General features: G+C 33.9%; 1 long non-coding RNA gene across 2 annotated transcripts; it reads left to right on the forward strand.

Moving 5' to 3' along the window:
- Positions 1 to 255: 255 nt before the first annotated feature.
- Positions 256 to 3,032, forward strand: LOC145729506 (uncharacterized). Of its 2 annotated transcripts, XR_014178391.1 has the most exons (4): positions 256 to 911; positions 977 to 1,311; positions 2,434 to 2,584; positions 2,642 to 3,032. It is a non-coding gene; the product is annotated as an uncharacterized LOC145729506 (long non-coding RNA). The 2 variants fall into 2 exon arrangements; XR_014178390.1 differs by having other exon boundaries at positions 256 to 1,311.
- Positions 3,033 to 20,251: the final 17,219 nt, after the last annotated feature.

The raw sequence follows: 20,251 nt of genomic DNA on the forward strand, positions 1-20,251 counted from the left end.
AATCTTTACTTTACTAAATTACTAATTTAGCTCCATATTTTTTCAGGTAATAACCAAAATACAAACGATACCACTTAACACCGAAAGAACAAAAATAAACTTTCTAAAAAAAATTTGGTAAGTAAATCGACAAAACTAGAAATCACCATTTTCACAATCAACACAATGAGCACCGCATCATCTACGAAACAGACATTGAAGTAAGTGTTCTCCATTTTGTATCCTGCTCTTTTAGTCACTCATAATCATATTGAATATAAATGGGCTAAGTGAGTCGTCTTATTGCTGTGCGTATTTGCACTTCTTCATGCAGTTAATAGATGTCCTACTTTTATATCGATAGTCCATTTTTTAAATTATTCTCATAACTCGTTTTTGAGCAATAAAAATGTTCTGAACCCTACCATCTCGGCCCCAGAACATAATACCATACTTCAGTCTGGATTCAAAATTGGCGCTATACAGAATTTTTAGACATTGCTCACTTAGATATTTACCAGTGAATCGTATTCCGTAGCAGATAGTTCCCAAAGTTTTCAAGAGTTTATCCAAATGAAAAGACCAGTCAAGGTTCTCATCCAGATAAACCCCTAGGAACCTTGTGTTTTCAGATACTGTTATGTCTTTTCCGACAATCGGGAGTCCTTCCAATTTACCAAAGTTTGATTGATGTTTCCGTTCAAGTGAAATAAATTTGATTTATTTCCTTCGTGACATTTGCCCCTCCTCCATGAAACTGGTCCTCCAGTTTAAACTAAAAGAGGTAACTCCTACCTTTGACAATGCTAATTACTAATCTTTACTTTACTAAATTACTAATTTAACTCCATTATTTTTCAGGTAATAACCATAATACAAACGATACCACTTAACACCGAAAGAACAAAAGTAAACTTTCTAAATAAAATTTGGTAAGTAAATCGACAAAACTAGAAATCAACATTTTCTCTATCAATCTTGTCAATGGAATCAAAAGCTTTCCACACCATTTTTGCCCTAACAATAGATCGCATCGACGAAGATACGCCAATTTCTGGTTAATCGACTCGAAAGCATCCTTTGTCATCGAAATCCCTACGCAAAGAAACCGGATTGTTATTTCAGTCCTCAAGCGTGGCAGCTCCAAGCCTAGAAAATATGACGGGTTTCCGATAAGTTGCCAAGCCGTATATGCATCTGAATAACTTATATGCTGTTCGGTAAATAAAAACAAGCAGAAAATGCATATGGATTGTGCTTGTTGTTTACAGTTACAAGTCTTAAAAATTTAAACCGAAGTAATCTGGAAGAAGAAGATTTTCTTTTATTTTGGTAAGTATAAATGTGAAACGCTGCAACTTGAGATTTAGCGTCAGTCAGCTTACAATTTTACATACAGAACGAATTTTGAATGATTGAAGTTTGTTTGTTTTGTGCACTTATATTGATTTTACGAAATTTAACGTTTAGTATTAGCGAGTTTCTAGACTTGCCACTAATATTCCACACAAGATCTATCATAAAAAATGTCCCTGATTTCATCACTTCTGAAAATTCGGTATTTGCTATGACTTCCTCTTTCTTTTCTTGTCAAAATACCTTCAGAACAACAGTTTTTACAATAAACGATAAATGCCTTCAATAAGTTTCCCGATATGTGTTTCTCTTGTTTAAGGTTTTGTAGCTATAGCACATATGTATTGGTGTAACTAAATTCAAAACAAGACAGTGATGGTGAAATCAATGACATGACAGCAAACTCGTTTAAAATTTGGCTTAAACACTTCAAATCAATTTGGATTTAAAAGACAATCTTTGAAAAAAGCACATTCAGCGAGATTTAATTGCCTAATTGCTATTCACTTTCATCATCCAGCTGGTGGTATCAAATGTAGTTTTCCAAGACTTATGAGTATCATTTAATTTCGACGACTAATTTAGTATTAAAACTTAAAAAATTTATGGTATAAACCCTGATGAACTGATTCACTTACACACGTGTTTGTATTCTAAAAGCTCGAGAGCGGAAATAAATAAATCATTTACTGAAAAACACCCCTCAAGGAGATATAAATTGAAAGTGTCTCAGAATTGCAGCAACATTAATCTGCAGTCGGTTACTGAATGATTTAGAACTTTTCTGGGCTAGTTTTCGTTGTAAATTTTATGGAATTTGTTTGCTGCACTGCAGCTGTTTTGCAACAAAAATAATTAAATTATTCACACTGTACACCGATCCATTAAGTTTTTCTCTATAATTAGCATATCTAATATCATTGCCTGTTCGCTCTGGTACTTTCATTACTCACAGCAGATAAACCTTGTCAGTGTAAAAAGTGTGCGGTAAGTGAAGAGTATGTTAAAGCCGCATCTATCTAAATCCTGGCTTTAAATAAATTCTACTAGGAAAGGCTCTTTTCTGTATATTGCTCCATTATTTTTTTTAATTTGCAGGAATATGGTTTGGTCCAGTGGCAGTATGAAATAGTGGAAAATTGCAAAAGCTTTTCAACACACAAAGCATGAATGAGGTTTCTCTTGTAGCGTACCGAGTAATCGAATTAGCATGTAGATTGAAAGTTTATATTGAAAAGTAGAGTAGAAGGTGGGGAGTAAATACTCACTTTAAAATAGTAATCAGTTTTCTAATCATTTTTGATAGGTGTTTTGCATCACAATCAACAAAAGCGACAATACAGATTTTAATGGGGTCGTTGTGGATTGACCGAAATTTTACTTAATTTTTTTCAAAAACCCTGTACCATATAAAAAGAAAATCCCCCGAAATCCCTTTTAGCGAAAAAACCTAATAAAACGCAGATTTCCTTTTTATCAATGGCACAAAAGCCATTTGTGTTTTGTCGCTTGAGTTTAGAAAACCCACGGAAAAGCCTTTGTCGGAAAATTACATTTCATAGAAGAACCACCCGACACTGTTGCGATTTTCTTTTTGTTCGTTTTCTAAACCCGCCCTCGCCATTGTGTGTATTTTTTTGAAATATTTATGTTTCATTCGCATTTGACGCGACGGAATTAAAGCTGTTGTTCGCTGATCTGAGTTTTTCTGTAAGTTTGCCCGTCTCCAAACTAATGTTCCTTGCCAACTAGGAATGGTACGGTTTACATCACAAAATACATTAATTACGTTATTACAATTCTGGGTTCAGAAAGTTTTATTATTTGTTTATCACATAGTTTTAGGGCAGTCAATTTTCATAGAAACTTGCTTTGGAATGAACGAAGAAATAAGTTGTTCTATTTTTACAAAAGTATGAATTTAGGTAATCGTCTAGATGATAGGGTTCCAATTGGATTAATAACTTTTTTAGCTACCTTTTAAATTTTTGGTTACTCACAATTGTTTTAATATCCATAGGTAACTTATTGAAGAGCTTTATACACATATAGTGGGGAGTTTTTTCTGTTATTTGCAGCCGGTGTGTTGGATACATAATTTGATGGGTTAATCTTGTATTATATTTGTTTACCTGTGGATTCTGAAAAAATAAACTTCTGTTGTTGAAAAAGAACATTAAGCATTCATATACAGGGTGGTCCAGTTTTAAGTGTCAATAATTCACCATTTGATAGCCAATCAAAAAATAAGTTGACTTGCATTATGTCATTTTTCTGAAAAACGTTTCCTAAGGAAGATACAGTCCTCCAAATTTCAATTTAAAAAATCGTTTTATAGTTTAAAACTGAACATCCAAGACTTGTGAAAGTCCAAATTTGTACTGAATAGTTTAAAAACTTTTTTACCACTAGGAATGGTCTTATGATTCGCTTTCTCAGACTGCCATCCTGGTTGAGTGTCTGAAACTGGCATTCAAGAACTAAAAAAAGTCCGGAAATCAAGACAAAGATTGTATTGTGCATGAAACTCATTTTTTACTACTAAAAATAGTATAAAAGTTGACTTTTAATGCTAGAACGGACCTTACTAGGACTAAAGAGAGTCCAAAAGTATATTTTCAAGACTTTAATTGGTGTACAACTCAATTTTCTTCAACTTTCAACAAGTCAAGAAGTGAATTAAATTTTCGGACTATTTTATTTCTAAAAATTAGTTCTCAAGACTATTATTGTAGCATTTGGTACCAAAATTTTTTACTTTTATTACTGAAGAAACTTGACTTTTTGAAATAGTCTTAAACTCGATTTTTCAGTCTTAAAAAGCACTAAAAACAGTCTGAATTTCTTAGAGATGCTACAATTTATTGCACCTATGAGTGTAGAAGTCAATTTAATAGTGAAGAAGCTTGAAATAACATTTTCAAGATTATGGTCAGTGGACAAACTGGCTTTTAGGTCTGATAAGTCAAAAACTTTGTAAAGATAGTCTTGAAACTCGATTTGAGGCACTGAAAACAGCCTTAAAACACTAAAAACAGTCTAGTTTATTAAGAAATACCCGAATTTTTAGCACTGAGGTGTCTAGAAGTCGATTTAATAGTGACAAAGCTTGGAATGCCATTTTAAGTCTATGAATAATGTAAAAATTGTTTTTTAAGTTTGCTATGTCAATAACTTGGTAAAGATAGTCTTGAAACTCAATTTTCCAAGCTGAAAGCAGTTTTGAAGCACTAAAAATAGTCCAGAATTCGAAGTAAATGAAAAGCAAAGTAAAAAGCACGAAAAGTTCGTTTTCAAGACAATTTTCATGAATCTAATGTCAATGTCCTGCATCTAAGACTATTTTCAAGACTAAAATATTGAAATTTGTCTTCAAATTATGAAAACTTACTTCAAATGCAATTTTTAAGCTTCTGATGTCACTTTTCATTAGTTCAGTTACATTTTGGGGTTCAAGTCAATTTTTAAGGTTTAAATGTATGAATTTGTAGTAACAAATTCTTGAAAAAGTAGTTTTTATGTCTACAAGTCAATTTTTAGTATTAAAGTCTCTCGATTTGCATGAAAACTGGTTACAAACACAATTTTTAAGCTCCTGAAATGTTTATCTTTTCTAATTCAATTTTCAAAACCAAAGTCTTTCAGTTTGTCTGGAAACTATGAAAACTGGCTACAATAATATTTTTTAATCTTCCTAAGTGAATTTTCCGTTTCCAAGACAATTTTTAAGTTGGGTTGGGTTAGTTTTGGGTCTTTGACCGTAATAACGTGTAATAAAGTGCTTGTTCCAAATTTGATCAATATTGCTCCAACGGTCTGACAGTTATGACAAAAAACCGATTTTTTAAACAGAAATTTGAAAGATTGTATTTTCCTTAGGAAGCACTTTTTAGGAAAATGACATAATGAATGTCAACTTATTTTTTAATTGGCTATGGATTGGTGAATTATTGACATTTAAAACTGGACCACCCTGTATATACAGAGCGTATCATTAGTCCCATTGACCTGAAAGTGTTTCTACATGATTGCCGATAGTCCATTATTTTCTCTCGTTTTTGAGCAATAAAAATGTTCTGAACCCTACCATCTCGGCCCCAGAACATAATACCATACTTCAGTCTGGATTCAAAATTGGCGCTATACAGAATTTTTAGACATTGCTCACTTAGATATTTACCAGTGAATCGTATTCCGTAGCAGATAGTTCCCAAAATTTTCAAGAGTTTATCCAAATGAAAAGACCAGTCAAGGTTCTCATCCAGATAAACCCTTAGGAACCTCGTGTTTTCAGATACTGTTATGTCTTTTCCGACAATCGGGAGTCCTTCCAATTTACCAAAGTTTGATTGTTTTGTCCTGAACAGGACTAAATCAGTTTTCTCTGCGTTCAAAATGAAGCCGTTATCAGCAAACCATGCTTCAATTTTAGACGTTAAATATTGACTATTGCTTACTAGGTTCAAACTATTTTTGTCTCCAATCAACAAGTTGGTGTCATCGGCATAGTTAATAATAGTTTGCCATGGTTCTTCTGCTACCGAATACAAGTCGTTTATAAAGATTACAAAGAGGATTGGCCCTATAATGCTACCTTGTGCTATTCGATAATCGTTCGAAAGAGTCCCTGACCTACCAGATTGACCATCTTTAGTGACAGCCACTATTTGCTGCCTGTTTTGCAAGTATGACCTTACCCACTCCAATGGTTGTCCCCTTATCCCATATTTTTCCATTTTATTTGATAAGATTTCTCGATGTAGATAGGCATAGGTCTTCGAAAGATCTAGGAATATTCCAAGTGTGGCCTCTCTATTTTCAAAGTGCTTAATGATTGTATAAATTGTGTTGATTCTCCCTTTGTAAATCCGTGCTGGTTTTTGTTAATTAGATTACAGTGGTTCATAAATTCTATAACTCTTTTACACATTGCCAGTTCAAAAAGTTTGGAAAATCCTGGCAGAAGGCTTATAGGTCTATAGCTATCCATTATTTCTGGATCACCCTTTTTATACAATGGTTTAACAAGAGCAGGTTTTAGTTGATCTGGAAACACACCAGATTTAAAAGAATTGTTAATTATAAAACACAGTATATATTATGTTTTAGGGTTCTCCATCTAATGTAAAGGCAAGTTTATTTCTTTGTATAGCCTTTGGAAGTAAAATAAAATAATAATAATAAATAATAATAAAATAAAGTAATTTAATAGCGTAATAGCGACTATATGTATGTGGTCAGTTCTTAACGTTCTCAGGTTTCTAGTTTGTTATTCATATCTTACACAAGTGCACACTAACAATACAACTTAAAAAATGTTTTAAATTTAACATCCAGCTACAATGAAACTGAGGTAGGAAATTAATATTATATTCCTGGTCCGTAGGAAGATAAACCTGGTGAATACTAATCAGTTAGTAAATGTTTAATGCGTTAAGCAGATATAAACATGTTTTATCTTCTTTATTAAAAATTGAATACACTTACCGGGCTGCACAACACCCATTCCTCAAGATAGCTGAAAACCAGTACGCAAATATATTAAGCTAAAAAGCCAGTACCCGTTTGCATTAAGGCCTGACCTTCATAAACCTCAAGCTATTAAAATAAATCTCATCCGCTTCATTTTTAACACCGGCAGCCCTTTCCAGACCGCCGCGCCTGGAGGCAGTTTTTAATGGTGTTGAAATAAAGAAGAGGACCGGAAAGTATAAAGTAGATTTTCAATAGAGTTTACGGAAAACCCTATTACCGGAGCCCGTTGTAGACCCTGTTCTCGGAGAATAAAAAGGATTTTCTTCCACTCAATCTATGGCGAACTACTTCACAATAACGAATGCTTCGGGGTCTTTTAATTTGGAAAGTTTTGATACAATTTTGCCAGGAAATGGCTTTATGTTCCAGTGAAATTTTAAAAAGGTTGATGATCGCTCGGGATTACTGTGTCAAGTGTTGCAGTTGGAACAGTGGTGGACCATTTACGAGTGCGGTTTATGCTAAATTTAACCGGACGAATAGTTGTTTGGTAGAGTTTTTGACAATTAAGTATGGAACAGTTTAAGTAGGTGGTTTTGTCGGAAAATCTCTTCGTCAGGTTTCGGTTCAAGTGGGATTGAGTTTGCCTTTCCGAAAAGCTTAATCTGCACTGTGTTAAGTTTAAGTTTTCGTCTGCAACATTTTTGGTTTGCATTTTTATGTTTTGCCTTTGCTGCAAGACAATGGACTAAATTAATAGTTATTTATGGTAGTAGTTTTTAAATCACAATATTTTATTACATTTTACCGTCTTATATTACAAAAAATAAAATTAAAGTTCAATTAAATTTGCACTGCGCCCCATAGTAATTGCCACCGGTTGAACGAATACAGAATTGTAGAACAATCACAGGCAATTTTCAGGGTGCGATATAAAATAGGCCAATTACAGCTAATCTTAAACGTAAACAAAATAATTCTTCTGATTGTCGTCCTCACTGACTGGTTGGCATCAAAACATTGCATTTTAGCTTAGGTTAGGTTAGGTTAGGTTACTTACAACACCAAACAATACCAAACTTACAATGAATCCAAATCCATTCAACACCTCAAACCTAAAAGACGGGCTTGGTATATTTTATATCGCACGCTGAAGATTGTCTGTGAATGGTCTATTTCATATCGCACAGTTCTAGAATTCTGTATTCGTTCAACCGTTGGCAATTGCCTACTTATCCGTTCTCTAAACAGTTAAGGAATGAACCAATATCCCTGTAAGAGTAGAAAAATATAATTTTCTTCTTTCTACGAAGGCGTAGAAGGGCCACAGACGTTATTTTTCTTAAATTTTTACTTCAAACTCAGAACTTTCAACTTCGAACTCGGAAATGAGTTAAATTCCGACTTCGAACTCGGAAATTAGTTGCAATGTTGTCAAACTGACAAATTCTACTATTTTGGTTCGAAGAGTCTTTTTGCAATGTGACAAATTAACAAATTCTACTAATTAAGATCAAAGAGTGTTTGCAATGTTGCCAAACTGACTAATTTTACTAATTTGGTTTGAAGAGTATATGCAATGTTATCAAACTGACAAATTCTACAATTTTGGTTTGAAGAGTGTTTCCAATCTGTCCAAACTGACAAGTTCAACTAATTTCTTTGAAGTGTGTTTGCTTGCAATGTTGCCAAATTAACAAACTCTCCTAATTAAGATCGAAGACTTTTTGCAATGTTGCCTAACTGACAAAATTTGGTAATTTGGTTCAAAAGTGTCCTTGCAATGTTATCAAACTAACAAATTCTACAATTTTGGTTCGAAGAGTGTTTGTAATGTAACCAAACTGACAAGTCCCACTAATATCTTTGAAGTGTGTTTGCAATGTAGCCAAAGTTAACAAATTTTACTAATTTGCTTCGAAGAATGTTTGCAATGTTGCCAAACTGAAAAATGTTGTCTAATTTGGTTTGAAGAGCTTTTGCAATGTGACAATGTAAATTCTGAGTTCAAAGTCGGAATTTATCTAAATTCCGAGTTCGAAGTCGGGATTTAATCGAAATTTAACAAAATTCCGAGTTCAAAGTCAGAATTTAACTAAATTCAGAGTTCGAAGTCGGAATTTAAGAAAAAAAATGCCTTTCTACGCCTTCGTAGATGAAGACCAGAGACAAGTCAGCGGAAAAGGGCTGTAAGAACTAGAGCAGTAAGACGTTAGAGCAGTAAGAATTTAGAGCAGTAAGCAGGATTGAACAATAAATAGACTCATATTTCGCCTTAAGCAAAACTAGTGCTTTTTTTTCTCTTTCTTCATTTAATGCTTCTCCCCCATGTGACTGAATATTAAAGGGCTCCACAGAAAAACTTGGATGCTTCTGATTTGGCCGAACGGGCCCAAATTGGCCACCACTCAATAGTTTCAATATCTGATATTTTTTCTTACTTAAGAAGTTACTCTATAACTGGAGAAACCTTGTGGCAGCTTTTTTGCAATGAGAATAGTCATTATGAAATTATTATGTTCAATTTAAATAAAACTTTGTGACAAAGATTAGGACTAAGCTAAAATTGCCGATCACGCAACAATGTGTCTGTGCAAAACCTATTCTAGGTGTAAGCTAATATTTACTCAGCTATTATACCTTTTCAAAGAAATGAAAACATTGTGTCTTAAAAATAAGGATTTTTTTTTCACGAAAATAAAGAAAATTTATTTATTTAATTTATAGAAAAGGTACATTTTTGTAGGGATGTCAAGTGCTTACCATTATAGTTAGTTTTACTAGGATTGTAGGTAGTTATTAAGAAAATTAACAGTATTACTTGAGAAACTTCAAAGGAGGTGAAAAAGGTGGTATGTGGAGGTAGAAGGTGGGAAAAAAGGTTTTTTTTGTTTTATTGGTGCGTTGATTGTCAGAGAGAGCTAAAAAAGTCAATTTAAAAAAAAAGAGAAATTCGAGCAAAAATCAGACTATTGAAGATCAGGGGGATCTTAGAAAGCTTTTTCCTTCCGGAACGGAAGATACTGGGTGTAATACCGAGTGCTACCAGCAATTGTACCATCTAGTCCACGTTATGACATGGAGCAGATTGTGATAGAGGACCTATTCCAGAAGTGGTTAAATCGATAACCGAGGAGGCCTCCCGGCTGTTACCGAGATACAGCCTTTGCAGTTAAAAATCCACCTCAACGGAAAAGAAGAAATTGGTCAACTGACGGTTTATTTTGGACAATTTGGACTCTTTGACGAAGAGTATTAGTTGTAAGTAGTTTGTAATTTTTTGTATTAAAGACATTTGTAGTTTCAATGATATATTTAGAAGCAGGATTTTTAGGTAGAAAGTAAGTTAGATAGGTTTAGTTATTTACCTTAAAAATAACTTGGCATCCCTATTATAGAATTTTTATTCAAGCTGATTTATTTAAATTTTCTTTATTTACTAGATTATTAGAATGAATGGTCAGGGTGAATCTGATGCCAGTTATAATGATATTATCATAAAACTAGGAGGTGAGGAAGATTTGAGTAAATCTCATCTTCAGGATGATAATAATCGTGACAATTGTTATACAAATCAATGGTATTGTCGAACTTAAATTTTGCAGTTAATATCTGTCCTTTTTAAATCTTTCGTCAATCGAAATCAAAAAATACAAAACTCTAGCAAAAGACTTATACATGGAATGCGAGAAAAGGAAGAGGAATTGTGAGTTGCTAAAGGAAATGAAATGGGTTAGTATGGTTAATCGCCGGATATTGCATGCAGTTTGTCTATCTTACGAGATTTTAAACCTGAAATGTCTTCCTTCCTGAAATTCTGATGTGTCCTCCCTATTTATACATCAAACTTTTGTACGGAACGTTCATAATACTAATAACTATAAGGAAACAACGTGTTTTGACAGACATCAGGTAACAATGACCATAGTTGTGTCCATTTCCACTTATTGAATCCCTTTCTAATCAATAATAAAAGCTTCTCTCAACCACATTGTGTTATTTAGTGGAGAATTAGTTTAACTTGCAATCTCATAAAAACAATCTCAGTTGACATTTTGAAACTGTACAAGCCTCATGTAGCCGAGCGTTAAACCGCAAAGCGATTAAGATTAATGCGCGCCAGTTAAAAACGAAACAGTGGCTAAACTCCGACAGCTTAATACGTCATTATTTATTATTGTTGTCGCACGTTTACGAACTTTCGTCTTTTCCCAATGGTTGAGCAGCTTCCTATCGTTATTTGTCAGCAAACTTTCCGGAAATTGATGTCTCGAGCGACCGCCATCGTTCACACAGTTTTTTCGATGATCTCTTATTTCTACCATCGATCAGTGAATGATTGCGTCGAAAATCTGAGAATGTATTATTTCGACGACGTGTCACACAAAAATATTGATTGCAAAACAGCAGCGCTCACGGCCAAAATAAATTTTGTGTCTCTGCTTTGGAATTTACTTGAAGTATTGCCTCAATTCTCGAGAGCCCCACGGCAAACTGGATGCATCTACGTACGTAGTTTTAGTTTGTTCGACGAAATGTACTTTACATGTTGCTACGCCGCAGAAAATAAGACTAAGCCTGGCATACCAAACATTTGCTAATAAAGTTCCTTCAGACGTAAAATTTAAAATCAGAGTTTACGATTTTGTCGCAGGGTGCTCTAAAATATAATGTACAAACATGCAATTGAAGGCGTTTTTAAAACGATCTCAAAATTGAAATTTGTTAGAGTTTTTATGCTAATTTTTCAATTCCGTTTTGAAACTAGATTGAGCTTTTGACAAAACGCAGAAAGATTAAAAGACTGAACAAAAGGTGTTTGAAGCTATGGTTATAATGGTGTTGTCAAAATCCATATGCAGAGTGTTGAAAAAACAAATTTCTAATAAGTTTCAGGTAATATTAGAAAGATACAAGTTACTTAATACATAAATTTGATCAAATTATTTTGCAGAATTAGCCCTTATAAATTTTGCCGTATCTTCTCTGACTATAAGGCTAGAAACAGATGGTGCTACTGTTAAATACTTTTCCATCAGATAGTAGGTTAAATTACTATTATTAAAAATAAATAATTTCTTTAACTGAGGTACCTGCTCTTACAATAAATTGAACTGAAATTAAAAAAAACATATTAAATAAATCACACAACAAAACCAAATTGATATGTATTTAATGCTGGGTAAATTTACAAAAGGAAATAAATAAGCAATCTATATCACAAAACCAAGAAGCAAGTTCTTAAAACACCAACAATTCTGTTATAAGCTAAAACACTGCTTTAGGATTTAATAGTCCCCAGAATACACACATTGCCTTTCCTTTCTTGCAAATTTTATGATAATTCTTGAAACGTTGGTATTGGGCTGTTAATCACTCGTTTAAATGCACCTATCTGTGATATTCTTTCCAGATAATTTAAATTGAATGTGGTTGTTGTTCTCAAGCCAAAGTTTGATTGGAACTTTCCCCCCTTTGTTTACCACCAAATGTTGCAAGTTTTCCAGTTTGGTGAAGAAAAATCTTAAATTCTACGAAGGTCTCAACACTAATTAATAAACTTAAACAACCCTAAATTAAGTTTTTATTTCTTCTGTTTGTAGTTTTTGGTGTTTTACAAATTTCCAGAAAATTTCCAGTAGAAGTTTTACTTCTTTGTCCGGCCAAACCTTTCTGGTAGCCATGATAAGATAAAATTTAATTATTGCTTACTTTATTAGTAACAACAATTAATGAAGTTAGAAACAATTAAAATGATAAAACGAAAAATTTTTGATTATGTTCTCTAACTTAAAGAAGTAAAAAATTACATTTACACGTTGACAATACACAATTGTGACGTATTTTCTCGATTTCAAAATCGTTTTCATTTTTGAGGTGTTTCCATGCTCTTTCAATGCCGATACGATCGATAAAGGCAAAATTCAAAACTCAAGTATTGATCAACCAAGCTACAAGCACTAATGCTATTTTTAGATTCCTTCTAAATATTGTAAATTTCGAGATATTGACTAATAAAAAAATTCAACATTTGGAAGGCTAATAGCAGACAAACGGTCGAAGATAGAGAAGAAACGGTTTGCATGTTTCTATTTTAATTTTTTTTGAAATCTATATCTATGAAATAAAATATTTGGTTCAAACCTATTTTCAAACCATTTTTACTCTCTAAGTTCAACCAACGTCCTGTCTTAGGTTGATCCAGCAATGCCATCTATCTGGCATGCCAAAAAACCATCTGAGAAATGCGAGAAAGAATCCAACAAGTGTCAGATACTATTTGGCAATTCCAGCAATTATCTGGCATTGCCAGAAACTATCCAAAAATTATAAAAAACTATCTGGTTTTGCCAGAAATTAACTGGTATTTTGTCTATCTTTGCCAGAAACCATCTAATGATATTCAGAAACTATCTGGCATTGTCAGAAATTATCTGGTATTTCAAGAAACTATCTGGTTCTATCAAAAACTATCTGGCACTGTGCCAGAAACTATCTAACAAGTGTCAAAAGCCATCTGGCATTGCCAGAAATTATCTGGCTTCGCTATAAATTATCTGCTACTGCCATGTACAATCTAGCTTTGCCAGAAACCATCTAGTAATTGTCAGAAACTATCTTGCATTGTCAGAAATTATCTGGCTTTACCAGAAACTATCTAAAAATTATAAAAAACTATCTGGTTTTGCCAGACATTATCTGGTATTTTGTCTATCTTTGCCAGAAACCATCTAATGATATTCAGAAACTATCTGGCATTGTCAGAAATTATCTGGCATTGCAAGAAACTATCTGGTTCTATCAGAAACTATCTAAAAAATGTCAAAAGCCATCTGGCATTGCAAGAAATTATCTGGCTTTGCTAGAAACTATCTGGTACTGCCAGAAACAATCTAGCTTTGCTAGAAACCATCTAATAATTGTCAGAAACTATCTTGCATTTTCAGAAATTATCTGGTATTTCAAGAAACTATCTGGTTCTATCAAAAACTATCTGGCACTGTGCCAGAAACTATCTAACAAGTGTCAAAAGCCATCTGGCATTGCCAGAAATTATCTGGCTTCGCTATAAATTATCTGCTACTGCCATGTACAATCTAGCTTTGCCAGAAACCATCTAGTAATTGTCAGAAACTATCTTGCATTGTCAGAAATTATCTGGCTTTACCAGAAACTATCTAAAAATTATAAAAAACTATCTGGTTTTGCCAGACATTATCTGGTATTTTGTCTATCTTTGCCAGAAACCATCTAATGATATTCAGAAACTATCTGGCATTGTCAGAAATTATCTGGCATTGCAAGAAACTATCTGGTTCTATCAGAAACTATCTAAAAAATGTCAAAAGCCATCTGGCATTGCAAGAAATTATCTGGCTTTGCTAGAAACTATCTGGTACTGCCAGAAACAATCTAGCTTTGCTAGAAACCATCTAATAATTGTCAGAAACTATCTTGCATTTTCAGAAATTATCTGGTATTTCAAGAAACTATCTGGTTCTATCAAAAACTATCTGGCACTGTGCCAGAAACTATCTAACAAGTGTCAAAAGCCATCTGGCATTGCCAGAAATTATCTGGCTTCGCTATAAATTATCTGCTACTGCCATGTACAATCTAGCTTTGCCAGAAACCATCTAGTAATTGTCAGAAACTATCTTGCATTGTCAGAAATTATCTGGCTTTACCAGAAACTATCTAAAAATTATAAAAAACTATCTGGTTTTGCCAGACATTATCTGGTATTTTGTCTATCTTTGCCAGAAACCATCTAATGATATTCAGAAACTATCTGGCATTGTCAGAAACTATCTGGCATTGCAAGAAACTATCTGGTTCTATCAGAAACTATCTAAAAAATGTCAAAAGCCATCTGGCATTGCAAGAAATTATCTGGCTTTGCTAGAAACTATCTGGTACTGCCAGAAACAATCTAGCTTTGCTAGAAACCATCTAATAATTGTCAGAAACTATCTTGCATTTTCAGAAATTATCTGGTATTTCAAGAAACTATCTGGTTCTATCAGAAACTATCTGGCACTGTGCCAGAAACTATTTAACAAGTGTCAAAAGCCATCTGGCATTGCCAGAAACCATCTTTAATTTGCATGGAAACGTAGTAATCAACAGGGTTGTTTAGCTTATTTTAATACGTTCGCTACCAAGGATAGTTTATAAGATAAAATGAATGAAAGCTAAAAAATTGCGGATTTCGAAGCTCTGAGGAAAAGAAGTTTTCCAATATAAATGTCCTCATGAAAACGCGATACATGTTTACAGAACACATTGCCGAGTGACTATGCTTGTTCTAGGTGTGGCCTTATTAAACGAGAATTTATGTGCGGTGCAAACCAACGTTAATTTTCTGGTTCAGCGATTTATGTAATTTGAATCCCATCTGTTTAACATCCATTGCCTTGATCTTATGCCTCTAGTCCATCGTAATTTAATGCTAAATTCGCATTAGTAGCCATTCTACTGCTTTGCAGCTTAGTCGAGACTAAGACGCTTTTATTGTTTATGGACATTACTATCTGCGGTTTATGATGTTCATATTAGACGTAATCCATGCGACTTGGGTTAATGTCTGCCATAGCTATTTATTCGGCTTTATGTTGCCTTCTAGAGTAATTAAATTAGTCGATTAAAAGCGAATAGATGCCAAGGCAGGAGAGCTCCCGCTGAGTGTTGTTTTCAAATGAAGTAAATTTAAACGGAGTTGTTATTAACATGCATTAACAGTGGAATGACACTGAAATAGCTATATTGAGCTGGGATGTCAAAGTTAAATTGCGCAGTATGAAATAATTAATGTGTATTTATTAGAAAATCAAACTAAACTAAGATGACGTTACTTCTTCTTCTTCGTCTTTGTGATAAGGCTTAGTCCTGTTTTTTACAACTTTTTATGAGGCAAATAAAACGAAATGGGTTGGATTTAGGTATAGGCAAGTAAATTAAAACGTATAGTAATTTTTAATGCTCAAAATTCCGTCATAAAAAATGTGGGTTTCTATTTAAAAAACTTGAAATTTTTCATTTTTTTTAGTGGCAAGTTTATGATTTTTTTTTTGACGACCCTGTATACAAATGGGTCTTTACGCATCCCCAGTTTAATAAAACAATCCTTTATTTACAATAACCCAAAGTTTCATTGCAAAATGAAATACGGTTTTGACAGAGTACAAAAATATGTTGAGCGTTGCAACTGTCACTTTTTTGAAAAAACATTAAATATTTCGAAAACGGCTAGAGATAGGCATAGGACATTGTACACAAAAGTTGGTCAGAATTTTGTGAGGAATCCAAATATGTAATAATATATAGGGTGTTCTATTTAAAATAAGAAAGTTGTGATCGACTTCCGGTATAAACGGAAGTGCAACCATCGTGAAAATATTTTCGTTAGATTGGGCATGCCCACATGAGTATCCTGCCAAATTTTCAAAACTCTCCTATTTATACTTTTTCCAATATCAATCGATGTCTTTCGTCGTGGGACACCCTGTATAGTCTGTCCTAAATTCGATGCTCACCATTGGGATCTCAGTTATTATTGAAGTAACAAAAATGTTTAAAATAGAAAAGTTTTAAGAAATTATATTTTTGAAAAATATTCTATAATTTTTTGTTTTCAAGATATTTCGAAAAAACTAAACAGTGATGATTTCTTGCATGACCATTATTTTGCAAACTGTTTATTGGACAGCCTGTAAACTTCGACATTGTTAGGACACTTTGTTCTGAAGAATAATTTGGATGTCCCAAAAATGTCTTTATATATTTTTGAGGTTAGGACAATTTTATTATCATCTAATAGGCCAAAAAATCACCATTTTATTGATGTATCGCATGGTATAAAAATATGTATTTTAGTTTAACAGTTAGTTTTGTTCAAATATCTTGAAAACAAAAAATGCTGGGTTATTTTTCAAAAGAGATTTGAATTAGCCATGTAATTCTTTAAAACTTTTCTAATTTAAACATTTTTGTACCTTTGATAATAACTGAGATCCCAATGGTGAACATCGAATTTGGGACAGACTGTATAAACAGTCTGATCCAGTGTTCAGATTGCTTTCAATCAATTTGCCAAACGACAAATAGTCGCTACAAATGCGGATGCATTCCAGAACAGTCATGCTGAATTTTTGCAACTGAAATTAGCTTAGTAAATTAGGTTTTTCCTACCTTCCTCCTGAAAATATCTATCCTGAAAGGATATTCCTTTTGGTCATCAATTCAGTTTAACAACAACTCTCAATATGGATGTGATGTGAGCTCTTTACGTGTTAGGTTTGCCACTTCCCTCAGTCACTTTTATACATATACAAGGTGGTCAAGTTTTAAATGTCAATAATCCACTTGTTGACATGATTGTGTCATTTTGCTGAAAAAAGCTTCCTAAGTGTTGGGTCTGCCACACTACCCGTGTGAAAGAAACACCAAAAGACTCGTTTTGATACAGACTAATATAATTGCCGACGAAATAGAACAACTACTAAAAACTTAGATCTTTTTTACCGCACTAAATGTGACAAGATATTTTACAAAACTAGTCTCCCAACTTTTTACCTTTTCCAACATTCTTCGACCTGAGAAACTAGAACACAGTTTATCATATAAATTTAAAAAACAAAACTACATTAAACAAACTTAGCTTCAAATCCCAAAGTCGTTGAAGCAACAATTTAGGCAAAAACTGTTACTGGGCAGGTATATTCAATTGGACCAAAAACTTTTTGAGTCTTTACCATTTTCTTGTCATTCTGATTAACATTCTGTAGGCGGGACAATGATAAAGTATCTCTACCAGTGTACCTGTTGTCACCAAAAACTGGTACATCCTTTCCTTCATCATCAGTGGTCGACATTTCCCATCCTACTAGCTCAAACTTACCCTGTAATATCACTTCAATCGCTTGTTCTCTGAATTTTCCTAGTTCACGTTAATCCTGGTCCACTAGTGATGCAGTTGTCCACATAAAAACTTTGAGCCAATTTTGAAATTAACTCAGATTTTTTCTAAGCTTCTTCCAAATGATATTTAATAATAGCTCCCAAGAAAAATGGACTAACACTGGTTAGGTCAAGAGTATCCTCCTTGCTTTGCTCTGAGTGGTTTTAAAAATCCACTCTCGCTCAAGCTATTTGTTAAAACAAATTACTTAGAAACTCATTTTTCCGAATTTTTCCGGAAAAATTAAATGCACTAGGGATATTACCCCCGAAAAACTGGTCAGCTGTTTGTCAACATAAAAGTATTGTCAGGGTCACGTGTTAGTAATAGAAGAGAAAGGTTGATTAACATATTCCTGGTACGATATAACAAGAAAAAAAAATAAAACTTTAATTAATCCACATTCCGTGCTATAAAGTTAAATAATTCCACGAAACAACGTTTTAATCTCCAAAAGTAATTCGTTTCCTTTCGTTCTCTTTTCGCAAAAAGGCGAAACACCTTTTCTCATACAAATCTCATGCTCAAACCAAGAATTTTCCTTAAATAATAACGTCGCGACCCGAAAATATAGCACCCGGAGAAACCGCAGGCCATATTTAATTCAATAAAATATTTCCCGCCGAGTTTGCACAACTTTAAACTTTCCCCGGAAGTATTTTGTTACCGTGAAATACAAGTCGCGTTTCTTTATATATATTGCAGCTCTTCATCCTCAATTTACACGTTAAGTTTGTTTCGGTTCTTTGCGAGCCAAGGACAAAGCTTGTAATTTTGTTGCTGTTGTTCGGAACAAAACAAGTTCATTTGCTTTTGCTGGAGTAAACAAAGTAATTTGGAGAATTATTGCACGCTAAATCAAAAAATATACGGAAATATGACCATGTGATTTCCGCTTAAATTGCCAACCAAATGGATCCTCGTTCTTGTAACTATTTTACTTGGATATAACCCTCATGTTTAAAGCAACAACCGTAGATATATTAGTAGTGCAGTTGAAGTTGGAATAAAACTATTTTGTCTTTTGTTAGGTATAAGCAGCAATAAAACTATTTCTTTCGGTTTTACGAGAAAACTTAAATGGACGGGAGTAACTATATTAAAGATAGTAAAGAAGAGTTGTCAAGAGGAATGTAGAAGAAAAAAATGAGTTTAACCGCGGAAATGAAGGTATTTATTGTATGCCCAAGGCTGACAGTTTCTTCTTCTTGTTCTTCTTTCAGCAGCCCTATTGCATCCACTCCTGGACATAGGCCTCCCCCTTGCTGCTTCCATTCGGATCGGTTCATTGCCATCTGGTGCTATTTCCTTTCCGCTGTCTCTTTTATATTGTTCATCCATCGTTTCTGTGGACGACCAGCACTTCTTTTATGTTGCCTTGGACTGTCATAGTCTTGTCGTGCTACACCCAACGCTATTTCTAACATGCGATGTGCTCTATAACATCATCGACTTTTGTTCTTTTTCTAATTTCCTCGTTCTGTATATGATGTCTTAGGCTTACTCCTAACACAGTTCTTTCGATTGCTCGTTGTTTTGTTCTAAGTCTATTCGCGCTTTTAACTGTGAGGGTTTCCATACCATAAGTCAAGACTGGCAAAACACATGTGTTGAAAACCTAAACTTGCCAACATTTCGATAAGTTCTTCCTTCGTACTGCTGATTAAAACGTAAATTGCTCAGATATCCACCATCCAAGCGCAGGTCCTTTTTGTCCCAATCTAGTCTTCTGGCTACGTCCTCCAATGCAAGGGTAAATAACTTAGGGGATATTGTGTCTCCTTGTCGGACACCTCTTTAACTGTGTTGGTCGCCTCTTTGTATATGTTTTTAAGTAGATTAGAGTCTATTCGAGCATTATTCAGCCCTCGGATTTTTGCCCAAAGCTCAAAAGCTCTTACACTTTTCTATAAGAAAACGTAACGTTTGAAGATGCTCTACGGCGCTATGTCCCTTGCGAAAACCAACCTGATCACTCGACTGATATTCATCTAGTTTGCGCGTAAGCCTGTTTGTAAGAATCTTGGTAAGAGGCTTATAAGGATGGGGCAATAAGCTTATTGGGCGAAACTTGCTGAGATTTAATTTGTCTCCCTTTTTGTAAAACAAGATGACTTGGGCATTTTGCCATGTTCTTGGAATATTACCAGACATTTGTTCATTAAGATTTTCATGGATTCCATTGTGGTTGTGCCTCCCAGTTTTATCATTTTACTACTGATTTTATCTTCACCAGGAGCATACTTTAGTTGGCCTCAATTTCGGTGGAGTTTATGTGAGGGATCTCTTCTGACGTTCATGGTCTTACGTAGAATTAGCGTTTTCTAGTTCCGATGCAATTAATGAATCTTTATAATATTCTTCAATTATATTTACGTCAAAAAGTTTGCATAAAAGGAAATGCATGCAATATAAATTGCTGTAAACATAGAGAAGGATATATTGAAGGGGCAAATAGACTGAATGGGGTAAATTAAGTTA

Source organism: Ips typographus, linkage group LG5, assembly GCF_016097725.1.
Source record: "Ips typographus isolate SLU linkage group LG5, UJ_Ityp_2.0, whole genome shotgun sequence".
NCBI lineage: Eukaryota > Metazoa > Arthropoda > Insecta > Coleoptera > Curculionidae > Ips > Ips typographus.